The 20,497-nt window shown below is 40.3% G+C and overlaps 1 protein-coding gene across 4 annotated transcripts in view; it reads right to left on the bottom strand.

The window, feature by feature from the left end:
* FARS2 (phenylalanyl-tRNA synthetase 2, mitochondrial) overlaps nucleotides 1-20,497 on the bottom strand; it is a 532,084-nt gene that overhangs the window by 448,652 nt on the left and 62,935 nt on the right. The window lies entirely within an intron of this gene.

The following is a 20,497-nucleotide window of genomic DNA, read 5'->3' as shown; positions in this document are numbered from 1 at the left end:
AGCTGCACTAACTAGTTAAATTCATAGAAGAGTATCTACAGATAGTTATGAGGCTGACATGTAAATTAACATAAAAGGTCTATCAATAAGTCACTGATAACAAAATACTGCCTCTTGAGAAAGAACAGTCCACACCCCAACTGCATGCTCCCCAACTGTGAGCATCCGATGGCACTTGCAGGTGGAGATGCAGTGATGCTCAGAGCAAACACTGTGCCGTGTGGCTCACTTGGGGTCTCCCATGTGGCTATGTTCTCTACCCAAGTTTCTAGAGAGAGAAGAGTGACAAGGCCATTGACCCCAGAACACAAAGCCTTAACAAAGGTGGTAAAAAAGGAGTGAAAAGGGAGGAACCTGGAAATTTTTTCAGCAGCCCCAGGCCTGGCCAATCTCTAGTCCCTGTTGGTGCCAGTTAGGAGAGGGGGAAACCTGGCCTGTCCTTCATAAGGACCTCCAGGAGGATCTCAAAGCAGCCATTGGAGCCCTGGGGTCAGCAGCCATGCGGGCAAGGCTTCCTCTGAAGACTCACCAGGATGGTCCTGTGCCAAATGCTAACAATTGAGGGAAATGAAAAGTGTTCCTCCTGAGAACATGTCAGGGCCCTGCCCTAGAATCTGTGATCACTCTGTCTAGAATAAATATCCCTACAGTGACTTGGGCTTGCCCTGAGGCTCAGCTTAAGTCCTGATTACAGGGAGTTACACGGCAAAGTAAACGCTCCACTGATGGTCACTTGAAATAATGCCAAACTAAAGGAGCCTGACCAACCACCTTTGGAGTTGCTCCAGTCATATAAGGGTAAGATAGGTAATTTTCAAAGCAAATAATGTGTATGCATATTCTACGTTGTAAAACCATATAGACACACAGCCTAATAAAAACACTGTACCTGTGAATGCACCTCAACACTTCCTCCCTAACATTAGGTATTAGGAATGTTATTTTCAAATTTCCCAATTAATGCTTCAAAATGTATCCTTTTACACTCATTTATTTTTAGTGGCATTTAAAAGGTTCCCATATTTTTATTAAACTACTGTGTTTTTAAACTGACAATGCTTGCCATTTTTAATACTACGGTAATGATTGTTTTGTAACTAATTTGTCCATCACATACATTGCATGCATTGGACATAGTCATTTACAAATCATTCTTTTTTATGGTGATTAAAAAAAACATTTGAAAAATTTGATCACTGAGTAAAAATCATACGGCCTTCCTAAACAAGTGGGAAATTTTTTCATGGCTAGACTGCAAGTACATGCAAAATATTTCTGATACTTGGTTTTAAGAACCTGTTGTTTGAGCTGGAAAATTATGCTACATCTGATAAACCACCAGAAATGCTTGTGGCTCCTATTCTTCAGCAACTTAGAGATCCCTTGCTCCTGAAGTTTGGAGGCTGGACACCGCTGAAACAGGTGCCCACGCAGGGAGGCAGAAAAAAGCAGGTGCAATCACGCCAATCCCTGACTGCTGCTGAACGACAAAGAGGACCGCACTCAGCATCCCCATTATGAGACTTAGCATCAGGGAAGAAAAATAAATAATGCACCACTCTGGAAATTTCTTTAGCTGCTATATTCAAGCTGGAAATAGATTTGCTTCAGCACTCTGGCACGCAGTATGCCAGCAATTCCTCTCCCCTTTGTCAAAAGGGAAAAAAAAAAAAACCCTACAGACTTTAAAATACCCACCAGAGCTGCCAGCTTACAGGGGGATGAAATAGCCAGAGGAACTGATATGCCATATATCTAGGGAACAGAAAAGCAACAGAGAAACACTCTTTTTAATATAAAAAGACTTGACAAAGTTAAAAGAAACATTTTAAAAGTAAAAGCCATTTTTGAACAATGCTCAGATTTCTCGCAATCTGCACCTGCGGGATGCATGGGAGGTACAAGGAACCAGATGTTTGCAGGGGCTTGCTAACAAACGCCTTCCTGCAGCAGAATGGCATGTCTCTCCACATGACAGTCTGAGGAGGCAGGGAAGTGACACAGGAAATCTGTGGTCCATTCTCGGTGGAAAGTCAGTCTGATTCCGTCAACTGCACGCGGCAACCTTAGCGCCCGTCCTCCCAGAAGCAGGGCTGCACCTCGGGGGCCGCGAGCCAAGCCCAGAGAGACAGAGGAAAGGTAGATTCCATCATTCGTCACGCTGAATTGTTAGAGAAACAGCTAGGTTTCCTCTAGCACTGTTTGCACGCAGTGTATCATATACCTATGTTTGGGGTCCCTGAGCGTGCCCTCCTCATACGCCGGTCAATGGAAATTCGCTCCACCAAAATGGCTCAACTGCTCCTTCACCAGTATGTTCACAAAACGTGCGAGTAGCAGCCCAAGAACTAAGAACGGGAAGGGATGATGTCTGAGAGGTGAGAGGGCCCGCGTGTTCACACAACAGTGGAAGGAGCTGTAACACACACCTTGGTAGAAAATCCTAGTCTCTTCCCTGCGGTTACCACTAAAAAGAGCAGTGATTGGCAGGTAAGGAAAGAGAAAGTAGAACAGATTATAAATTAATTGGCATAGAGAGCAAATCCCAGAAGGAAGTCGCCTATTAGTTTCAAGCAAGTAAAATGTATATGCATTATCCCTACTCTTTTCTGAATAATTTCACAGCCCGGTACAATAGGAGCTGCCGTCACTGCAGAACCAGAGTCAGCCGTGCAAAGTCCTCGGTGAGGAGCTTCTGGCCTGCTCCTCCCTAAGGCCCAGCAGTAACGAGACCTTCCCCAGCCTGGTCATTCCGCTCTGTCCTCCAGGTGACTGACAGGAAATCCCGGCAAGACTCTGGATGACCACTGCTCTCCATCCTAGATGTTCATATTTCAACAGAGACTCATGATGAAAAGTCTGTAAGACTTAAAAGTATAACTTGCTACTTATGTAATTTTGCATATAAGGAAAGCAGCAGGAGGTCTCTGACCATCTCTTAAACCGTTATAGAAAAAGAACTCTACCCTCATAAGGCCAAGTCTTGGTACCTCTATTGTGCAGAGCAGGGCAAATCCAAGATGGCACGGAAGGTTGCAGAAATGCTATTCTATCCATCAGAACTACATCACTTTAATGACTCAGGAGGTGTTTGAAATAAGTAACAGAACATAAAGAAAAATTTTCTTTACAAGGAAAACATTACAAATCAGAGGAAAACGTTCTAGAATTTTCACACTTATGATAATTAAATTATATGCCATAATCTAATCCTGTGAGTATATCATCAGTACCTCTATCATACTTTTAATTTTCAACTAAAAAACACACAGATGCTTTAAAAAACAAAACAAAGCAAAACAAAAGACCCATTTAGAAACACAGAATTATTGTTGTCTTAAGCTAATAAAAGTAGTAACACCCCAACTTTCCAACAAAATAATAATTTCTGATAGGGATTAGAGAAGATGGAAGCTTTTGCTTATAAAATAATGGAACTAACCCAAAACAACCCAAATACTGACTAATAACAAAGGAAATCAAACTCCCACCATCATCTCTGGAAGCATTTCTGGGACTTGCCCTCTGGATACAAATTTTTTTTATCTTCCAATAGAGACAAAACCCAAAGCAAAGCAAGACCCACAGCAGACCAAGGAAGGTGAGTCCTGCAGGGGTAGCACTGAGAGAGACTCCGTTCCTGGACCTCACATCTCCAGGGAAAGCACTAGAAGACAGTTTCCACCAGAACCCACTCAGCAGGAGTCCTCAGTGACATTTTAGCTTACTTCCCCCCTCACCATCGAAACCAAACCAAAACAACCAAGAAAGAATACCAGTTAAAGCTTTAGTTCCTCATTTAAAGCATGCAAATCATCTAATTGTGAATTCAAACAATGGAAAAACCAATCTGCTCACTTTCTGGCAACAACAGTCCTTTTTAATGAGAACATGCTCTATGCTCCACAATGATATCACTAGGAATACCCACTGTTCAATGTGTTGTATAATCAGCTTTCCTATGCATAGGCAAACATGTATTGTTTTTACAAAGTAGGGACTATACTGGGGCGACTGGGTGGCTCAGTCGGTGGAGCCTCTGACTTAGGCTCAGGTCATGATCTCGCGGTCTGTGAGTTCGAGTCCTGCATCAGGCTCTGTGCTGACAGCTCAGAGCCTAGAGCCTGCTTCAGATTCTGTGTCTCCCTCTCTCTCTGCCCTTCCCCCGCTCGTGCTCTGTCTCCCTCTCTCTCTCTCTCTCTCTCTCTCTCTGTCAAAAATAAACATTTAAAAAAAAAAGTAGGGACTATCTTATATCTCCCTTTTTAAATACCCAACGTAAGTTACTGCAATCATTTTACAAGTTGTGGAAACAATATCAATGGCTACATTATATTAAGTCAAAAAAACAAATTACAATTTATTTCATCATTTTCCCATGGGATATTTAGGTTGCTTCCCATGTAAATTTATGTTTATTTACATGATTACTTAATGAACATTTGTCTGACTCACCAGATTGCAAACACCTGTGTTTGTAATTTGTGACTGTTATATTCTCATTTCACAGCAACATTTGAAATATGCTAGGTAGACTATAGCATCAGGTGAATAAATGAATGACCCTATGCTTTAATTCTTGACTCATATCAGCCTCATCCAGAAAACATTCCTGATACATCTCAGCTATACACAGTGCTCTAGCTCTCTTCTGAAATACCATGGACTTCTTTTTTTTTTGTATCTACATTGCAGAGAAAAGAGAAAAACGTTATTTGGTGAATGCTGTTATGTGCCAGGCACCATGCCAGTCATATTCAAGAAGGTCCATGCCAAAAAAGATTGCACCTTAGGAAAAGGACACGCCAAAAACCTACCACTAAATTTTCAATCCAGGGACTTTCCTTAATTCTTCAGTGGCCTCACTAAGCAGTCTGACCAGAAGCAGCTCAGGTCCCACCCTAAATGCCTGGGGATGGTCTGAGAGGACAGAAGCACACTGCAGCTCAGACGGTCTGCCACTGTGGCTGAACCCTGGGCATGGAGATGTGAGCTCACCTCTCTACCTCCTGTACTATTGGGGCACATGGTAGCTGCCCAATATATACATTTGTTTGACAAATATTATTGATAATATTATTATGGCTTCTAACATCCCCTCAGGAGTCAAAACATTAAGTACTTGCATACATTACTTAGTACATTAATAGAAAAGGATTGGGCTAGGGAGAGAGGCTCTTCCAACTCAACAAGTGAACTTAAAATATACAACAGATATTCAGCCTGAAGTCATCAGTCCACGTTTGCTCTCTAGCTCGTAAGGATTTAATGTGAGGCAGGAGAAGAGAAGAAGATCTGGATGAGGCCCCTCCAAAAGCTGTCACACCAAGGTGGCCAGCTTCATGCCAAAGGGCCTACAAGGCACCATCCCTCCTATAAATAGGGTTCTATACACCCCTTAGTGTTTCTAGCACTCTGGACAGTTTCATTTTTCTTTCACATTTTCAAGGAAGAATTTGTACTCAGGACCATGTCCTGCTTAAAGGACTGCAGACAAATTAATTCACAAGAAGCTCTGAAAAGTGCTACACAAAATGGCTGGTTGTCTCATCCCTCATATGACTGAATTATTCATTTAAGAGATAAGTATATCAAAACTCAAAAGGATGTCAAAACCTGGGAGTCTCCTGACCCCACATCTGGCCCATGGGAGCCAAAGAGCACCTAGTAGAGAACACTAGCTCAGGACATGATCTCTGCCCTCACCTGCTCCACGTTATCATCAAGCTGCTTACCCTCCCTCAGCATTCACTTGCCAATTAGCTAAATGGGGATCTGTAGCTAAAATGAATTAGAAAGGCAGAGAAAGTCTTTGAAAACAGTAAATGCTACTGTCACTTGTTAGTGTTAATACCATTATACAATCTGCTCAAGGCAGTGACAATGCTACACTAAGACAAACACACACGAGATCCATTCAAATCAGTAATCACCTCCCATAGTCCATCATCAAAAGCCAATCAGGAAGATATTAAATGCTTACCCGTTAATATTTAATAGTGTTTATTTTACAAAACCATCTCCCCTCCCCACAAACACAGAAGAATGGAGGGAGAGGAGAAGGAGAAAGGAGGAAGGTTCCAGGTACAGTCTAGTCTCTGAAGTTTCACCAGGTGTGAGTAGAGAGACTGGCCTCTCCACTCCACAGGGGGCCCCTGGAAATCCCATAAATTGCAGCATCACAGTTATTTTTGCCACAATGGTTTTGAATGCCTTAAAAATGCCAGATAGCTCGAACCCAACAGACAGACCCCACAGCACTTGGCACACTTCGATCCTCCACTGGACAAAGTCCCCTGAGGTGGCCAGGCCACATGCATACAGCTGGAGAAAGTTGGAGCCACCTAGGGCTCCACCACCATTGCTGGCATTGTAGGGGGAATGAGAAGACGACAGGGACAATGTGGGAGAGTTTTGTTCAAATGGTAGTCTTCATCTCCTGACCAGGTTGGGACTTACAGTCACCTTGGCTGTTCTGCTGGCCTTCCACACAGGCTCCTGGTCCTCATGCCACTGATTTTCTGTCTTAGAGAACAAAGTAAAGGTGGGAATGACAGCACTCTGCTGCTTAGGTTGACAGAGACACTTGTCTCCACCACATGGGACGGGGAAAGACAACACTGTTCTTGGGATCAGCCATAGGCAGGGACTTCACAGTGACAGAGTGCCCTCCAGCTGGGGTGTCTTAGTAGTCCAAAGCCAGCAGATGGTCTTTAATTCTTCATGCCTCAGGCCTATCATTGAGTCGTGGATCTCTTCCCACTTGTAGCCCATGGACAGCATCGACTCAGACTGCCAGGGATCCTTGTAGTCAGGGAGTGGCTCAATGGAAGGCCTCAGTTCCTCTTCAGGGCCCATGTCTATCCATGAATCCCTCATAATTTCCTCTAAAATGTCTCTGTCACTGTGGTTGTAGATCAGGAATTTCTTAAGCAGGCTTTCACTCTCTATGGACATGATGAAAGAAAAGTCATATACTCCATCCAATACCTAAGCCCACAGGTCTTTGAATTCCAATCCCTCAAAATGTAGGAAACTGGTGACCATAATAAAAAAAGGATGATTCCAATGCTCCAAATATCCACCTAGGGGGCATCATAATTATGACTCCAAAAAAATTCCAGAGAATAAGGAGGTCTGCCACAAGAGGTATTCAGCTTACGCATTCACGATGGTGAACACATTACCAAAGCCAAAGTCCACAACCTCGACATTAAGGTCAACAACAAAAAGCAAGTTCTCTGGCTCTAAGTCCCTGTGGACAACACTCTTCTGGTGGTAGCACTGTACATGGACACTGTCCAGAAAATGTGCTACAAGCCTCTTTCTCATGTAGCCATGGTCCACCAAGTAATCAAATATCTCTCCTCCACTAGTAGACACCCTGACCAGGTAGAATGGTCCTGGATCAAGATCATGTCAAACAGTTTCACATTATTAGGATAATTCGAATACTAAAAAATTTTAAATCAATAAAAAAGAAAAACATAAAAAAGAAAAAAATAAGAGACTTGAAAAATAAAAGAAAAATAAAGAAAAAAGAATGAGGACAAATGAAAGTAAAATAATTTTTTTAAAAAAAGGAAATAATTTTAAAGAAAAAAAATAAAAAGAACAAACAAAAAAAGACAAAAAGCCAAACAGGAAAAAAGCTAACTGTGGTCAACATCCCTCAGGTCACCAAAACTCAGCTTCCTGGGTAAAAGAACCAAAAACCTTAGGGCCAACCGTGGACTCCTACAGGTGCATGAAGTTCCCTAACAATGGTTCCTTATGAGGTCATAGCAAGAAATGCACCATTCACTACCGGGAATAATCCACAGTGCTTTCTCACATTTGTCTCAAGACAAATTTTTTTTAAGAAAGAGAGGGGGATTACCCCAAGAGATTTTTTTTATGTGGTTGATAGCCATCAATAGTAACTTACGAAAATTTAAAACATATAAGATGCTTCAGTGGCCTTTTCATTTCTAGTTTGGAAAGCTACAATAACATTTGTCTTTTAAAGAGCTCGTATGTCTACACTTAGTAGTATTCAATTCCTTTTCCTTTAAGGTCTGAGAGATTCACCTCAAAATGATACCACTGGCAGAGTGATACTATATAACAAAAATTTCTGTTACATAAGAGACAATAAGGTGCATGATTAACATACACAGAGCTGAAGGGAACAAGACTTTTGGTATTTATTTTGTTTTGGTATTTATTTGTTCTTTGCACTTTAGCCCAGAGTCTTTGGAGGTTCTACTCTTCCATGAGCCAGAGATCCTGCTATGTCCATTTCAGTAATTTTTAAGCATAGAGACTGAAGCTGCAAGTTGAGAAATTCACCCTTTTTAAAACTAACAAGTCATAAAATTCCATGTCTGTATTATTCAGCATGGGTGTGGGCATGGATACTGGGTGCCAGGCATGGCACCAGTGCCTCAGGAGAGGGAAGCAAGGAGCCCCTGGACTTATTCCTTCTCTGACACTCCTCCTTTCTTTATGTAGATCCAAGTTTCTGACCTGTATCATTTCCCTTCTCTCTGAAGAACTTTTTTTAACACTTCCTGCCAGACAGATTTACTAGTGAAAAGTTCCTTCAATTTTTGAGAAACTCTTTTTCTCCGTCACTTCTGCAGGATAATTTTACTAGATTATAGCATTGTTTCAAAGATATTGTGAGTTCAGTTCCAGACCATCACAATGAAGTGAATATCATAATAAAATGAGTCAAATTAATTTTTCCTAGTGCATATAAAAGCTATATTTACTGGCATCTATTAGGTATGCAATAGCATCATGCCTGAAAAACAATGTGCATAACTATTTAAAAAACACGTTTATTACTAAAAAGCGTTGACCATCATCTAACCTTTCATCAAGTTGTAATCTCTTTACTGGTGGAGGATCTTGTCTCCATGTTGCTGGCTGCTGACTGATCAGGGTGGTGGTTGCTGAAGGATGGGGTGGCTACGAAAATTCTTTTTATTTTTAATTTTTATTTTTGAGAGAGAGACAGAGCGAGAGCATGAGCAGGGGAGGGGCAGAGAGAGCGAGAGAGAGAGGGAGACACAGAATCTGAAGCAGGCTCCAGGCTCTGAACTGTCAGCACAGTTCCCGATGTGGGGCTTGAACCCATGAACCATGAGACCATGACCTAGGACGAAGTCTGACACTTAACCTACTGAGCCACCGAAGCGCCCCTACGGCAATATCTTAAATAATACAACAATGAAGTCAGCCACACCTACTGAGTCCTCCCCTCAGGAAAAATTTCTCTGTGGCTTGTAACGCTGTTTGGTAGCATTTTACCCACAATAGAATTTCTTTCAAATTGGAGACCATCCTTTCAAACCCTGGCACTGCATTTATCAACTAAGTTATGTAATATTCTAAATCTTCTGTTGCATTCCAACAGCCTTCACGGCATCGTCACCAGGAACCCACTTTCTTTGCTCATAAGTAACAAGCAGCTCCTCATCCGTTCAACTTTGATCACAAGATGGCAGCAGTGCAGTCACATCCTCAGGCTCCACTTCTAATTCTAGTTCTCTGGCTGTTTCCACCCCAACTGTAGTCACTTGCCCCAATAAAGTCCTGAACCCCTCAAAGTCATCCACGAGAATGAGAATCAACTTCTTCCAAACTCCTCTTCGTGTTGGTATCTTGACCTCTTCCCATCAGTCACCAATTTTCTTAATGGCATGGAAAATGGTGAATCTGTTCCTGAAGGTTTTCAATTGACTTTGCTTAGAACCATCAGAGGAATCACTCTTTATGGCAGTTCTAGCCTTACAATATGTATTTGTTAAATAATAAAACTTGAAAGTTAAAGTTACTCCTTGATCCATGGGCTGGAGAATGGATGCTGTGTCAGCAGGCATGATGCTGTGTCAGCAGGCATGAAAACAACATCATGTTGTACATCTCCAACTGATGTCTTGGCTGACCAGGTGCACTGTCAACAAGCAGGAATATTTTAAGGGGAATCTTTTGTTTGTTTGTTTTTCTTTTTTCTGAGCAGTAGGTCTCAACAGTGGGCTTAAAATATTCAGTTAAATCATGTTGTAAACAGATGTGCTACCATCCAGGCTTTGTTGTTCCATTTACAGGGCACAGGCAGAATAGTTTAACATAATTCTTAAGGGCCCTAGGATTTTGGAATGGCGAATGAGCACTGACTTCAACTTGAAGTCACCAGCTGCTTTATACCCTGACAGGAGGGTCAGTCTGTCCTTTAAAGCTTTGAGGTCAGGCACTGACCTCTCCTCTCCTACTATGAAAGTCCTAGATGACATCTTCCAATAGAAGGCTGTTTGGTCTACGTTGAACACCTGCTGTTTAATGCAGCCACCTTCATGAATTATCTTAGCTAGCTATATCTTCTAGATAACCAGCTAGTTTCTACATTAGCCCTGCTGCTTTACCTTGCACTTTGATATTACAAATATGGATTCTTCCCTTAAACTTCGTGAACCCCTTCTAGCTTCAAACTTTTCTTTAGCAGCTTCCACGTCTCTCTCCCCTTCACAGAATTGAAGAGAGTTAGGGCCTTGGTCTGAATTAGCATTTGGTCTAAGGGAATGTTATAGCTGGTTTGATCTTCTATCCAAGCCGCTAAAACTTTCTACATATCAGTAAACAAGCTACTTTGCTTTCTCCTCATTCGTGTGATCCCTGGAGCAGCACTTTTAATTTTCTTCAAGAACTTTTCCTTTGCATTCACAACTTGGCTAGCTTTTTGGTGCAAGTGGCCTACCTTCTGGCCTGTCTCGGCATTTGACATGACTTCCTCACTAAGCTTCATCATTTCTAGCTTTCAATTTAAAGTGAGAGACGTACAACTCTTCCTTTCACTTGAACAGTTAGAAGCCATGATAGGGTAACTGGCTTAATTTCAATATTCCTATGTCTTAGGAAATAGGGAGGCCCAAGAAATGGGGGAACAGCTGGTCAGTGGAGCAGTCAGAATACAGACAATATTTATTCAGTTCACCATCTTATCCTGGCACACTTGTGGCACCTCAAAACAATTACAAGAGGAACATTAAAGATCACTAGTCACAGAGCACCATACCAAATATAATAATCATGGAAAAGTTTGAAATATTGTGAGGGTTATCAAAATATGACACAGAAACATGAAGTGAGAAATTGTTGTTGGAAAAATGGCACCAACATACTTGTTTGATGCAGGATTGCCACAAACCTTCAATTTGCAAAAAACACAGAATGTGCAAAATTCAGTAAAGCAAAGGACAGTAAAACAAGATACGCCTGTACAGACTTCAAGGTTAACTGTTTTTTCTGATTTGCTTATGTGGATTCTGAATAGAAATCTAGTGTAATTCTTACCCTTGAGCCTTATACAGGTAAGGTATTTATCTCTTCTGGATTTACTCAAGATTTTGTTTTGTCTTTTTCTGCAGTTTTAATATGATATGTCTAAGCACAGATTTTTTGAAATTTGCCTGCATAGCGTTCTCTGTGCTTCCCAGATTTGTGGTTTGATGACTGTCATCAATTTGGGGAAATGTCTCAGCCATTATTACTTCAAATATTTCTTCTTTTCCTCTTTATTCTTTTGGTATTCCCAATACACATATTTTATAGCTTTTAATTGTCCTATAGTTCTTAAACATTCTGTTCTGGTAATTTTTTTTTTCTTTTTTTCCCTTTGCTTTTTCAGTTGGGCAAGTTTCTCTTGACGAATCTGCAAACTCATTGACTGCTTCCTTGGCCCCAGTCCAGTCTACTGGGGACCCAAAAGGCATTCTTCATTTCTCTTACAGTGTTTCATTTCTAGCATTAATTCTGATTCTTTCCAGAGTTTCCACCTCTCTGCTTATATCTATCTGTTCTTGAATTTTGCCCACTTTTTCCATTAGAACCCTTAGCATATTATACATATTTTATTTTATTTTTTTTTAACGTTTATTTATTTTTGGGACAGAGAGAGACAGAGCATGAACGGGGGAGGGGCAGAGAGAGAGGGAGACACAGAATCGGAAACAGGCTCCAGGCTCTGAGCCATCAGCCCAGAGCCTGACGCGGGGCTCGAACTCACGGACCGCGAGATCCTGACCTGGCTGAAGTCAGACGCTTAACCGACTGTGCCACCCAGGTGCCCCGCATATTATGCATATTTTAAATGCTCAGTCTGATCATTCAATAATCTCTTCTGTATCTGACTATGGTTCTTCTGATGCTTCATTTGTCTCTTCAAACTGTGTTTTGCCTTTTAGTGTGCCTTGTAATCTTTTGTTGAAAGCCAGACATGATGCATTGTGTAAAAGGAACTAAGGCCTTTAGTGTGAGGTTGTATGTGTATCTGGCTAGGAGGTAAGCTGCGTTTACTATTGGTTTTAGGTGGCAAGAGGCTAAAAATTCCTCTAGTGTCGCTGTTTTTGTCTTTCCTGATGCCTTAGGTTTTCTCTTACAAGAGTTTGAGCCTTGCTGTTGATAATCCCATGTTATTATCCAGGACCATGACTGATATGGTAGTAAGGTACATAGTGCTATAATTGGGTCTCAGCCTTTTAGGGAGCCTGTGCCCCTGGACTGTGACTTTCACAGGTGTTACTCAGCTTTCTTCTTCCCCCTAAGGTGAAACCAAAAGTCTAGAATGGGCTGGAATTGGGTATTTCCCATTCCCCAAGTCAGTTAGGTTCTGTTAGGTAAAACCCAGGTCTGTTAAGCTTTAGTAAAATAGCATCTTTTACGGTAGGCTTTTGTTAAGGAGAACAGAATGCTCTGGATATATTTCAAAATGGTTTCTTTTCCCCTCTTACTGCCAGAAACAGGAGAGGACTTTTCTGAGACTCTGGTGGGGCTTCTGGAAGTAAAATTCATGAAAGCACAGAGCCCTTCTCCCCAATACAAGGCCCTGGTAGTTTTTAACTCTCACCCACAAGCCTCTAGAAATTCACCTGTTACAGTTTAACTGTTCCTAACAGTCCTGGTGGGGGAAGGGCAGGGGGGAGGGGAGCAAGGGCTGGGCATGGGAGGGCTCTACTCTTGGACTTCTACTTCTGGTAAACCGTGATTCTTGCTATGCACTCCTCTTTCCATTTCTTGGGCCAGGAATTTACTCTGTGACCTCGATTCTCTCATGGATCTGAGAAGAATTGTTGATTTTCAGTTTGTTGATCTTATTTTCTCACTATGAGGACAGGACAGTGGACTTGTAAGGTCTTCACATGTTGTCCCATGAAACTGTTTGGTTTAGTAATGTGTCATTTTGGTGATATTATAGTCCTATTTACAATGCTCAAAACTACAAAAATCTGTTTATTTCAAGTATTTTGTTTATAACATGCTATATGGAAATACTACTTGCATACAGAAAAAACACTCAGCACATATGAGTGTTTAGAAAAGCAGCTAATCCTTCCTACAGTGCCACTCAACCTAGATGTATCTTGCACAGTACATCTGACATTTAAAAATCTCTCTGTTTGGATTACAACGATCTTTTCTTTATAAATAACTTCTAAAACCAGATGTCAGCCAACACAAATATGGCTCCATTAGTCAGTGAAGGCTGCCAGTTAAGCATCTGGATAGCCACCAGCATGCCTCTCCATAATGAAGCTCTTGCAGATGACAGAGTGAGCACCAGCAGAATATGCTGCTTTATTTCTAATGCACAACTCATTTGTTGATGCCATGCAAGGCGGCAGGAGGCAAATGATTTCATTTCATATGAAGCAGGTTCCTATATGGTTGTTTATCATGGTCATTTACCTCTGAACATGCATATATAACCAGCCCATCATAAGTGTGTTAGGTGTTTGGGTGCCCTCTATTCCCCCTTTCTCCAAAAATCATCTTACTCTTTAGAAACAAAACATTCTTTTCAAAATAATATGCTGCCAATGGTGTATCTTGATGCTTTGGGAAATACATGTTTTGTTGGTAGTATATCATTCTTTCTTTGGAAGATGGGGAGAGCTATTACTTCACCGCAAATACTTAAGAACTTACTCTTACTATTTCTCAAACTGTGGAATGTTTTTTTTTCCAGATTATATTTTCATAACTTATCTTAGCTCCTTCGTCTTACCATTAAATGAATTTCCCTTCTAACTGTAATTTCTGGCTTCAAAACTTATCTACCTCAGTAAATCTACAGTGAAATTCATTACATGTAATTTATGACTTTAGAATCACATTCACATCAACAGACCAAAATGTCACACAGTGTTTGATTTTACTATGGGGTTCTGCAGGTGTCGCAAACATGTAAAGAGATGAGACAGCTATCCACAAAGCTATGATAATGGGGAAAGGTCAGATAACACATATATATAAAGGAATACTCACCTTGTCTGACATTGTCCATCATTATGTGGAGGTCTTAACCCTTATTAACGTTTGTCCAAGATTCTCATAGCAATATTGTTTATCTAATATTCAGGCAGACTGTTCCTTATCCCAAAAGATTATTCCTAAAGTCCAAATAATTTAAACCTTATGTTATGAAAGATTCCTAAACCTCTTCAAAACCAAGAATCCATCAGCAAGATCAACCATCAATTATCTCCACCCACAATTTGCCAGCTTTATCATTTCAGATTTTTGTATATTAGATTTTCCTGAAATAGAGCACAACTGAACTTTTGTTACACAGATTGTATTTCTTTCTCAAAGAAATCCAGATTGCTATATAAAAGTTGCCTCAAAAATTCTCAAGAATCTTCTCAGATAAAAGTAATATAAATTCTCAATTCAATTATATGAAAGAGTAATGAAACTTATATTTCCCAAACTGAAATATAAGCTTTTTAGATGCCACTGACCCACAGGGCCAACAGGCCTTCCATGGATCACAAATATGGGGAGAATCCCCTTACTCGATGGCTTAATGCATATAAGATATTCAAGATCATTAATCATTAGAGAAAAAAACATCCATTCAAACAGCAGACAAGATATAAGCTCTAACTGAGGAGAAATCAGACTAGAGGAAGTTCACCACATAAGGTCAGTGCTTAGTAGAGACCCAAGAGACTTCCTCAGCTATTCCTTGGAAGGAGAATCCAGCAGTGCTGGTGATCCCTGCCGAAACACAGAAACAACCTACCCCTTCCCCCACATCATCCCTGCTCTCCCTGCTCCCACTGGCCTCAATCAAGTGATAACTCCGCTCTGCCCCACACACCCCATCCCGCCCACCACAAGTTCTACTGAATCCATCTCTTCAATATCTCAGGGATCCATCTTCCTCTTTCCATCCCTACTGTCATTGCCTCCATCAGGCCACCTTTATTTATCTAAGGGACCCTTGAGTACATTCCCTTAGTCCAGTCTCAGCTTTCTCAATCTATTTTCCCCCAAACAACCAGCAATATCTTCCAAACTACAGGTCTGATCAAGTCACTCTACTGGTGATGCACCTGGATAGCTCAGTTGGTTAAGCGACCAACTTCAGCTCAGGTCATGATCTCATGGCTCATGAGTTCGACCCCCACGTAGGGCTCTGTGCTGACAGCTCAGAGCCTGGAGCCTGCTTCAGCTTCTGTGTCTCCCTCTCTCTCTCAAAAATAAATAAACATTAAAAAAAATTTTTTTTAAAGTCATTCTACTAGAAAAATCATTTAGTGGCTGTCCCATACCAAAAAATGTCTCTGTGGATAAAATCCTTATGCCTCAGCATAATTATACAGACCTCCCTAAATTGGCTTGGATGTTCCCAAATTTTGCTACACATGGAAATCTGGGAAGCTTTGCAACTTCCAATGTCTTGGCATACCCCATCCCAACTAAGTCACAATGCCTGCAGGCAGAAGCCAAGTATCAGTATTTTTTCATTTCCAAGTGACTCCAAAGTCAACAAAGCTTTGGGAAACAATGCTTCCCTCTAGAGATTCACCTCCTACAACTCTCTGGCTCCAAGCCACAAACTAGCCTACCTGACCCATTTTCTGTTTTTCAATAATCCAAGGCTTTGCTGAGGCTATTCCCTGTGAACACTCTTCCCTCAGTTAAGACTTGTACAAATCAATGTCCTAAAAGAGCTCCCAGTACATTTTAGCAGAGTCCTTAAAGAATTCCCTATCAGAAATTATTTTCTGGGGAAACAATCAACAAAACTAAAAGGCAACCTACTGAATAGGAGAAGATATTTGGAAATGACATATCCAATAAAGGGTCAGTATCTGAAAAATACAAAGAACTAATAAAACTCAATACCCAAAAATTAATCCATTAAAAAAGGATAGAAAACACGAACAGACATTTCTCCAAAGATGACATACAGATGGCCAACAGACCCATGAAAAGACGTTCAATATCACTCATCATCAGGAAAATGCAAGCAAAACTACCATGAGATATCACCTCACATCCATCAGAATGGCTAAAATAAATAAAAAACACAAGAAACAGCAAGTATTGGCAAGGATGTGGAGAAAAAGGAACCCTCATGCACTGTTGGTGAAAATGCAAACTGGTGCAGCCATTGTGGTAAATAGTACGGAGGTTCCTCAAATAATTAAAAATAGAAATACCATATGATCTGGGAATCGCACTACTGGATATTTACCCGAAACATACAAAAACACAATTCAAAGGGATACATGCACCCCTATGTTTACTACATCATTATTTACAATAGCCAAATTATAGGTGCATCCCAAGTATCCATCAACAGATGAATGGATAAAGATGTGGTATATGGTACACACACACATAGGAATATTATTCAGCCATAAAAAAGAATGAAATCTTACCATCTCCAACAACCACTGAATCCAATGGATGGAGCTACAGTACACTGCCAAGTGAAATAAGTCAGTCAGAAAAAAAACAAATACTATATGATTTCACTCATATGTAACATAAAGAAACAAAATAAATGAACAAGGGAAAAAAGAAAACAAAAAGAAACAGACTCTTACCTGCAGAGAACAAACTGATGGTTACCAGGTGTGGGGGTACAGGAGAGAGGGAATTGGTGAAGGGGATTAAGAGTACACTGTCATGATGAGCACTGAGTAATGTATAGAATTGTTGAATCACTATATACACCTAAAACTAATATAACATTTGGCATCTTAACTATATTGGAATTAAAATTTACAAAAGGAAAGAATGAATTATCTTCTGGAAATACCCAATCAAGTCACTGACAAGGAAAGCACATATTAAACAGCTATACATACAGATCTGTGCTGTGAAAGTTGTGATGTGTAAGTGGTAAATGCAGTTGGGAATCAGCTAAGACGATAAAGTATGGCCCTAAACCACTTGGCTTTTATCCAATAAATTTTTATACTTTGCTAAGAAAGAAAGAAAGAAAGAAAGGAAGAAAGAAAAAGGAAAGTATAAAACTAGCAGTAAAGTATAAGTGACTGCATAACCAGAACTAGCTGACAACAGTCTCTCTGGGTGTGCACAACCTGGGACCTAGGTAAGGATTTTGTGGCATATTCTAGCCTGGGATTTGTCTGGCATATCCCTCACAGACAAGAATCCCCAAACGTGGGATTCAGATGATTCTCTAGTTAACCATTATCTGTTTAAATAACATTGAGATTTGTTTTTAGGGTATTGGTTGTTTGTATTTTGCTGGTAAGCTTGCTCTGCACTCCTACCACCTTCCAAATATACACCTTCCAAATATACACACGTACACACACACACACACACACACACACACACACACACACATACACACATGCAAAATCTCTCTCTGTATCTCTCTGTCTCTCTCCCTCTCTTCCAAATCTCAGTTAAAGGCCATGCCTATAGGTTCCCTGGCAACTTGTGCTTCCCCTATTATACCACTGAATACACGGTATTGGGTCTTCCTATTGATCAGACAGCAACCCCACTAAACACCAAGTTCTCTGGAAGCCAGGGGCAAATCCTCCTTGGTGACCACACATCCCCAAAAGGAAGCATCAGATGGAAGCTCCTAAGGAAAGGGACTGCGCCCTCGCCGTTGAACAGCTGTCTCCAGCACATCCAGCACTGGCACATACTAGGCACTCCATTGTTTATTCAAGTCCAGGTTGGATCCCTTAAAAACGATAAATCAATACTTGCCACTGGGGTCTTGAAATTTTGAGAGATGGCTCTTTAAGAAAGAACAGCCGGAATAGGAGGCAGGAATAAAGTGCCTCATAATTTCTAGCACATCCTGGAAATTATCCTACTTTTCAAAACCCTCTTCAAAGAGGACATTCCCAGCAGCTACAGAAATGAACCCAATCTTTAAGTTTTGATATTCCCAGTTCTTTCTCCTGTCTTACTGTAATATTCTGTACCATTGTTAACGTCTTTTCCAGGTTGGTGATATTGCCCTCCAATGTCAAACAATAAGTCCTCAAATAATAAAGACTATTCCCAGGGCTGTTAGGAAGAATAAGTGAGAATGTAAAAAAATAAAATAAAAAGTCTTCTGGAACACAAGAAAATACTATACAAATGTAAGTTATGAGACTTATAGATTAATAGCAAGCAAAACCCAAAAGAAATTCTTATTGAAATTTTTATACTTTAATTTCTGGGGATAAATGAATGCCATGAATGAAACTGCATCACTTTTGAATTAAAGGCACATTCACAAGGATTGTAGCTTCATTCATAATCTGAATTGCTTCCAGAAGATGGTCCCAAATCATGTGCTTTTTTCTAAATTATCTACCAGTTTCAGACATTGCACACATCTAAAAAGCTGATTAGAAGTCAAAGAGCTTTATGTACCTAAATTTGGTTTGTGGATGAATATGTTTATTGCATAAAACCCATTAACATTCAGAAGACCCTATGATGCATGGAAAATTATTTAAACTAACTTTTACCCCCAAAGAAATCTACAGTGGGTAAATTCACACGGGGCCACAATGGAGATGTTATACCACTATGGATCAGAAATGCATTACAGTTATGCAAGCAGGCGGTCTGTGAGTGGCTTTTTGTCTCTCATTCTGACAGCGAGATCCAATCATGAGCCTCTAGTTCCACCACTTACAAACTTTCAGGTTCTCGGGGCACCTGGGTGGCTCAGTCAGTTAAGCATCCAACTTCGGCTTAGGTCATGATCTCACAGTTTGTGGTACAAGCCCCACATCGGGCTCTGTGCTGACAGCTCAGAGCCTGGAGCCTGCTTCAGATTCTGTGTCTCCCTCTCTCTCTCTCTCTGCCCCTCCCCTGCTCATGCTCTGTCTCTCTCTGTCTCAAAAATAAAACATTAAAAAAAAATTTTTTAATTAAAAAATAAAAACCCTCAGATTCTCACCAACCCCCCCCCACCATGTTTAAGCTTAAAAAGAGGCTGATGGCCCTCTTCTTAGTTAGATAAACCACCAAGATCAAAAATTGAAAAGGTCTCAATCTTAACAGGGCTTCATATATCTAAAGAGGACAGGATGAACAAATTAAGTTGATCTGAGTCTCATACCACAATGTACAAGAAAGTTTTACAGAATTTTTTCTACGTAACATTTGTTAAGGAGTGTAGATATATAAATGTTCTAATACAGAGAAAGAAAACTCTATAAACTCATACTCAGATAACCCCTGTTGAGTTAAAAATAATTGAACAGACTATAAGCGCGCGCACACACACACACACACACACACACACGCACACAATTCCAACAGTACCCCCCCTCAATCTCTACCTCAGTTACTTTGTCACCTTTCTTACAACAGTTAATGTTTCCTATTTTGGAAAGAGTGGGAGATTTATTCAATCTATCTATAAAACATTCTCTTCGAGTACTTCTATAAGCAAGGTCATAGGCCACATCTTGCTTTTCATTTAAGAACAACATGCACTGGCATTTTTTCCTCTGTCAGCACATTATACGTACTCCTCACTCTTTGGACAGCTACAGATCATACTACCATTTGGGGGTGCCAGGATTTATTTAACCAGTGCCACACTGAGATGCTCTGGTCTCCCAGGTTTTTGCTATAGCAAATGATGCTGGAATAAGCATCCTTGCCCACATAACTTAGCACATCATTGTGTAAGTACAGAAGGAAGGTGATTTTTTAAAGGTGGGATTCCTAGGGAAAAAAGCATACGCAATCTACTTTGATACTGTCTGTATATCTTATGTTTTTGTGGTGAGAGTTTCTGTTTGCCGAAATTCTCATGAGCGCTTAGAATTTTATTATTATTATTATTTTTTTTTCCTAACTGGTCAAAAATAATACCTCATTGACATACCTGTATATTTTGTATATTGTATATTTTTTCTTAAACTACCAATTCTCTCTCTCTCTTTCACACACACACACACACACACACACACACACACTATTGGATTAATAGTTTTTCATTATTTCATTTTTCATTATGAATTCTTTTAAGATTAAGAATTGTTTTAAAATTAAGATAGTTACTGGCAACTCTTTCTTAGCCACGTGTGTTACAAATATATGGCTTAGAGAAAGGTCTTCACCATTCCAAAATTATAAATAAGTCCATCCATGTTTTCTTACAGTTTTACTTCTTTGTATTTTCATTCTTTAATCTTTGATCTATATCGAATTC

This window comes from Lynx rufus, unplaced genomic scaffold, assembly GCF_022079265.1.
Source record: "Lynx rufus isolate CCGP_SWC_20201006 ecotype Redwood Valley unplaced genomic scaffold, mLynRuf1.p SCAF_6, whole genome shotgun sequence".
NCBI lineage: Eukaryota > Metazoa > Chordata > Mammalia > Carnivora > Felidae > Lynx > Lynx rufus.
The sequence above is the reverse complement of the archived record's forward strand: the minus strand, read 5'-3'. Positions and strand labels throughout refer to the sequence as shown.